At 31.8% G+C, this 7,389-nt stretch overlaps 1 long non-coding RNA gene across 1 annotated transcript; it reads right to left on the minus strand.

Moving 5' to 3' along the window:
• Positions 1-627: 627 nt before the first annotated feature.
• Positions 628-7,118, minus strand: LOC107005327. The gene is made up of 3 exons (XR_001454860.2): positions 6,991-7,118; positions 6,850-6,913; positions 628-664 (listed from the first exon to the last, which is right to left on the minus strand). It is a non-coding gene; the product is annotated as an uncharacterized LOC107005327 (long non-coding RNA).
• Between the last annotated feature and the right edge of the window lie 271 nt (positions 7,119-7,389).

Consider the following 7,389-nt stretch of genomic DNA (forward strand, 5'->3'; position numbering starts at 1 on the left):
TATCAAACTATAATTATGGATAATAATTAGGTTATTTTAAGTGGCTATATGTGAAAGTTTTCATTAAAAAAATTAGAGATATCATCATTAGTATGAATAACGGCAAACATGTCCAATCCTATTCTGATGGTAGCATCAACAAGGATTCTCGGATTCATTCTAGCTTCAATACATGCATCTGAATTCTGATGGGTCCCAAAAAAAACTAGCTAGTATGGTAGCTATTCAGTTTCTGAAGAGAACTCCTTTTGCAGCTGGACCAATATTCTGCCACAAGTTTAGCAAAAGAAGAATTGGTTTGCATGAGTGTTGAGAGCTGATCATACTCCACAAGCTCCCCTACAATAATAATCACCAAATTTGCATTAGATATTTTTGTCACTGAAACTGATACTCCATGTTTACAACTATAAATAAAACATACCACAAGAAAGGACCATGACTATGTCGCTATCTATGACAGTAGAAACTCTGTGAGCAACAGTTAATACTGTGCAGTTAGAGAATTCTTCTCTTATAATTTTCTGCAGAATTGCATCAGTAGCTGAGTCGATAGAGGCGGTTACTTCATCCAATACTAGGATTTTGTTCCTCCTCAAAAGGACCCTGCCTAAACAGAAGAGTTGACGTTGCCCCATACTCCAGTTTTCGCCTTCATCACTGACTGTTGAATGCAAACTCAAACATAATAAATACATACATGATATGTCACACAAGTCAAAAAGATAATAATTGTTATTAGTTAGTGTTGGGTTTTAAAGGTATGAACAGGAAATGAAGGGTTGTGACTCTCTTGAAGGATTGTCACTTTGTCGGAAGGTTTTGACCTTTATGAAAGGTTGTGTCCTTTCTAAAGGGCTATGACCGTTTGAAAGGTTGTGTCTTTTTCAATTGTTGTGACCTTTCTAGAAGGTTGTCTTCTTTCCTAAGAGTTGTGACATTTACTCTTTGTTGGCTATAAATAGAGAGGCTGTCTCTCATTTTTCAGTATTGAATTCTTCCATTCTTTTGTATACATTTCTTACAAAACAAAATTGATCGATCGTGTTTGTATGTGTGATTTGTTGCTGTCATTTTGAATTCCTTGAAATTATGGAAGTTTGAGGTACCGCTACTTATTTAATGGTTAATCCGTTTTATCTTGGGAGGAATTAATCTGTAACCTCGGGTACTTGAGGGGATTAAATTTCTTAAGGACATAAAGTTGTGGACTCGGATAATTCTTTGTGTTTTTCTTTTCATCTTTTATTTCTTCTGCTTTGCTAATTTGAATACAGGAGATAACAAGCTTAAGAAATTTATATTGATGGTATTTTCTGTGGTAAGAAAATTACTTCTATTTTCTGTGTTCTTTTTGTTGGAAAGAAGAAGAGGAAAAAGAAAATTATTTTATTATATGATAAAAGAGATTTGAGATGAATTATTACTACTTTAATGTGTTCAAGTATATAATCAGTAGTAAGTTTATCTTTGATGGGTAAAATAAATTTTATTTTCTTCTCAAGTGCATTCAAGCGTTGCACCCCTTCAGTTTTCTTTTCAATAAGAAAAGTTATTTTGTGCATAAAGGTTATGATATGCACTTCAATTTTTTTTTCTATATTCTTGATTTTAAATAACTATGAGAAGAAGTAAATGTTCAAATATTTGAACCTGATTTTAGTTTCTTGTTGAAATTAAATGTTTTATTGAGAAAAATAAGAATATGATGGAAATTGAGAAAAAAAATAGCAAGGTAAGTGACTTGCATGAAATCATTGCTGACAGATAAAATATGATTCAATGATAGTAAAAATCAAGTTCTATTTTTATTTCACTTGATTATTTCATTTTTCCTCCCTATCCTTTATAAGTTATGATATTTATATCATAAATTTTAGGATAGATGGTCATTACATGATGATAATAACTAATATGTATTATGTTAAGATGGAAAAAAAAAACTTTTTTAGTTTATACTCCATGAGAATTTTGATTGTGTTTGACCTTTGGAGACTAAATCTTCTTATTTTTTTTGTACTCCTTTGGTTTGAAGAATATAAGAACTTCACGAACAAATCAAATTGTGCATTGGTTTGAAGTTTAGAGAAACTTCACCAAATGTTAGATACTATGTTTCAATGAATATTCTGACTTGAAGAGTACAAAATCTTCGTTAGGAATATTAAGGCTAAAGGATTCGAAAAAAAATTGCTTTTTTGTTAGCTAGAAACAATGTTGTATTTGAGGTTTCTGGAGATTAAAACCTTTTTGGTTTACTACTCTGTCTGAATATAAAACTGATTAGAAGAATACAAAAAACTTCATCAGCATTCGAGGTTCATTTGGTTAACGATTAGAAGAATATAAAAACTTCACCGTTAAACTAGAAACAAGTTGTATAAAGATTGAATCTTTATTATTATTATTCTAAATACTAAGTGGTCTGTCTAGTTATGACAGAAAGGAAAAAAAACACCAGTAACATAAAATTAGTGATTTTTGTGCATGCAATGGATGTTTCTATGAATTAAATCTCCAAAAGAAGGTTTCGTGTTGCCAATGTGTATTTTGATGGTATACAATTTGAAAGCATGAAAAACAAAGATATGTGAAAAATAATTTCAAATACTTGAAAAATATTTTTTAAGACATATTTAAAATGTGGGGGTTCTTTACTTGTGATAAAGACAAAATTAGACTTACTATCTAATTTAAATTTAAAAGTACAAGATATGAAATTTGATGACATTCTTGTATCATGTTAGACCCTCAAAATTCTTGGAGTATATTTGATATTGTGGTCATTGAGTCTCTCTTTACTAGTATATGAGATGACCAGTATAAAACCACAAAATTATATTACTCGTTCAAAAGAATTGTATTTTTTGATGAATAAATTTCACTTAAAATATTGTGATTTTTCATGAAAATATATGTCGATTAATTTTTTTTTTGTATAGACATGAACATTGGTGAAAAGTGACATGTTATGTTTGTGTTGTAAAACAAACATTTGGGTGATATTGCCCTTATTGGACCAATGAGACAATGCTCATGCGTAATTCTATAACAAATTGAATGTTATGGAAATGTCCTTCTTAAAAGGACATATGACAAGGTGTTGACTGTAAAACAATGTCTGTATTTGAGAAAAATTATAAAAAGTAAAGAACAAAATATTTGTGGGAAAAGGTTACCTCACAGAAGGTCTTTTTCAAACTTAGTGTTTTTGTTTATTCTTACTTGTTTGACTCAAATTGTTTGTGACATAAATGCTTGAGACATATCAATTACAAAACTTTGCAAAACCTGATCAACTTAGAAGTTTTGCGTAACTTCTAGTACAATAAATAAATGTCAAGTATGTGTTGTTGAAATGAATTAACATACCTTTGAATTGATTTACACTGACATTTGTGATATGAAGTCAACATCATCTCGTGGTGGGAAAAAGTATTTGATAAATTTTATTGTCAATTGCACTAGATATTGTTATGTTTATTTGCTAAATGGTAAGGATGAAACAATAGAAACATATAAGCAATATAAAACTGAAGTTGAAAGTAAGTTGAATATTTCATTATTAGAAGTGGTAGATACGAAGAATATGAATCTTCTTTTGCATAAAATGGAATCAATACTGCATATTCTCACCTCAATCTAATGAAATTGTTGACAGGAGAAACTGAACTTTGAAGGAAATGTTGAATGTCCTATTTATAAGTTCAAGTTTACCACAAAACTTGCGGGGGGATGTTATCATTATAGCAAAAGAGAACAACATTTTTTTGCATGTTCAGAAAGAGAGAAACAAAAAGTTTTATCTGTTAATAAAGGGAACAACAAATAGAAAAATTTTGTTTGTTAAGACAGGAACAACAAAAAGTTTATCAAACTTTGTTGTATCCTGATAGAAATTTGTTTGTCGTTCCTTAGAATATATACAAACAATAACTCTTGAAAGGTAATGATCAAACAATTTTCAATATAGTCTATTTCATATGAGAAATGGAGATGACGGAACTATTTCCAAACTGGTAAAAATAGGACCTAAGACTGTGGATTGTATCTTCATTGAGTATGCTACAAATAGTAAAGCATGTTGATTTATGGTTAATAAGTCTGAACCATCGGATAGTCATGTAAAGGGTCTAAACTACCTTGGAAAGAACCAAAGGAGAATATACTTAATAAGGAGATTCAGAGGCGTAGTAAATGTTAATGGACAAATTACTTCCTCCGAGTTTTATTTTGTAATAGTTCTTCTTGAAAATAAGTCCATACAGTCGAAAAGGATATGTCTTTTGTGGACTCATCCTTTTCTGGAAAGAGTCTATTAATAGTAAGATAGATTCGATCTTGAGTAACCATACTTGAGAGTTGGTTGATCTTCCTTCGAGAAATAAACTTTTGGGTTCAAAGTGGATCTACAAAAGAAAAAAAAATGATGAAACTATTGACAAATACAAAGCAAGATTTGTTGTCATAGGCTTTAGACAATGACAAATCCTTGATTGTTTTGATATATAATAGCCTCTAACTAGGATTACATCAATTCAGATATTAATTGCGCTAGTTGCGAATTTGTCAAAATGGATGTAAAAATATTTTTTTTGGAGGAAGAATTTACATGGAATAACCTGAGGGCTTAGTGGTTCCTGGTAAAAAAAAATGTGTAAACTTGTTATGTCACTTTATGGACTAAAAACAAGCGCCCAAAAAATGACATGCGAAGTTTGACCAAATTATATTGGCAAATGAATTCTAGATTAATGAATGTGATAAATATTTTACATCAAAGACATTCCAAATCACAAGATCATTATTTGTTTTTATGTTGATGACATGTTGACATCAAAAGAAACACATATGACATAAATGCTTCTAAGCATGTGCTAGAAAGTAACTTCGATATGAAAGAAATTAAAGTTACTTATGTGATTGAAAAGGTACTTGAAAAGTTCAAGTAGTTGAATTTTAATATTGACTAGACTCCAATAAATGTGAGCTATGTACTTCATAAGAATGATGGAAAAGGTGACTGGATTATGCTAGATTATTGAGAAGCATGATATATATCATAAAGTGTACGCGATCAGATATAGCATGTGTTGTTAGTAACTGAATGGTTCAAAAGTAATCTCAATGAAACTCATTGAATGACAATGAAAAGAGTTTTGAGTATTTTTTTTTTTTAAAAAAAAAAACATACTTAACAAATTATTGCTTTGCATTATAACTAGTATTCAATAGTATTAAAGAATATAGTGATGCAAATTGAATCACCAGGTCAAATGAAATAAAATCCACGAGTGGATATGTACTTACTCTTGGTGGAGGAGCATTCTATTGGAAATCTTCCAAAAAAAATTATCGCTCGCTCTACTATGAAATCTGAGTTTATCACTTTGGATAAGACCGGTGAAGAAGTTGAATGACTCCGAAATTTCTTGAAAGATTTTTTGCCCAAATCTTTAGCTATAATATGCATACACTAGGTTGGGCATGGAGCATGATTTATAACGGAAGGTCTCATCATATATGACGTAGATATAATATCGTTAGAGAACTACTCTCTAGTGGAATTATCATAATTGACTATGTAATGTCAAAGGATAATGTGTCGGATCCACTTATAAAAGGCCAAACTAGAGAGGAAGTTGATAGATTATCAAAGGGAATGAGACTATGGTCGAGAACAAGTCATTGTGGCGGTAACTCTACCTAGAAGACTGGAGATCCCAAGATCTAGGTTCAAGGAGATCAAACAAAGTCATTAATGACGGTTCAACATTGTCAAAATATTATTTTTTATGGTCCATTCTCATGATAAGACAATGTTCAATAACAAGTATAAAGGCATTAGGACTTTTTAAGGGTTTCAAAGTTTGATACTGGTATATCAAATGGTGTATCTACGAGATAACACATTTAGAAATCACCTATCTAAGTTTGAAGTGTAAGTCGCTTCAAGGAGAATCCGATAAGGCCAGTTCTCTAAGCAGTTATTAACCGAGATGTGTTCATGGCTGAAACGAACAAAACAATGAGAATAAAAAACAGTTCAAGGATTGATTGTGTGACTTATGTTGTCTAGGTATACACCAAAGCTCGACGTTTCAAAGATATCAAATCTACCGATTGACCGAGTATATCCGATATATGTTCACTATGAAAAGTTTAAAGGAAACCTACTTATCTAGATGCGATTAACCCTTACTTACGAATCACACAGTTTTTCATGCATAAGTTTTAAAAAAATAGTCATTCCCTATTCATGTGGGGGATTGTCGGGTTTTAAAGGTATGAACAGGAAGTGAAGAGTTGTGACTCTCTTGAAGGGTTGTCACTTTGCCGGAAGGTTGTGACCTTTATGAAAGATTGTATCCTTTCTAAAGGGTTATGACCGTTTGAAAAGTTGTGCCTTTTCCAATTGTTGTGACCTTTCTAGAAGGTTGTCTTCTTTCCTAAGAGTTGTGACATTTGCCCTTTGTTGGCTATAAATAGAGAGATTGTCTCTCATTTTTCAGCATTGAATTCTTCCATTCTTTTGCATACATTTCTTACAAAACAAAATCGATCGATCGTGTTTGTATGTGTGATTTGTTGCTGTCATTTTGAGTTCGCTGAAATTATTGAAGTTTGAGATACCACTACTTCTTTAATGGTTAATCTGTTTTATCTTGGGAGGAATTTATCTGTAACCTCGGGTACTTGAGGGGATTAAATTTCTTAAGGACACACAGTGAATTCTATGGACTCGGATAATTCTTTGTGTTTTTCTTTTCATCTTTGATTTCTTCTGATTTGCTAATCTGAATACAGGAGATAACAGTTATTACTGTATTTGTTGAAACTGTAACTCACCAGAGGAGTCTAATAGGTTTGGCAGTGTACTAATTGTAGCCTTAAGCTGGCATTTCTCTAGAGCCTATAAACCATAAGTATTGTTCAAGATATTATACGAAAAATTTGGCGAGCATTGTGTCGATGAGTTGCAAAATTTACCTTCCATATCTCATCATCAGAATAGAGACCTAAAGGGTCCAAATTCGTTCGATCGCTCCCCTTGAAAAGTGTTGGTTCTTGACGGATGATGCTGAGTTTTGATCTTAAATCCTTGAGACCTATAGAGCAAATGTTGATGTCATCTATGAAAACTTGCCCATTGTAAGGCTCTACCAGGCTAACGCACTTATAAGTGTCGTTTTGCCACTTCCTGTCCTTCCTACAACTCCTATTCTGGTCCCCTCGCGGAAAGTGCAAGTTATCCCTTTGAGAACTAATGGAGCATTTGGACGATATCTAATTTGTAATCGAACAAGAAGTGTAGAGGTTAGATATAATATGATGCACAATATTTACCAACTGTTACTATGAAGTGTTCATCCTAAGCACAGAGGCAAC

The sequence above is a fragment of the Solanum pennellii genome, chromosome 12 (assembly GCF_001406875.1).
Source record: "Solanum pennellii chromosome 12, SPENNV200".
Lineage (NCBI taxonomy): Eukaryota > Viridiplantae > Streptophyta > Magnoliopsida > Solanales > Solanaceae > Solanum > Solanum pennellii.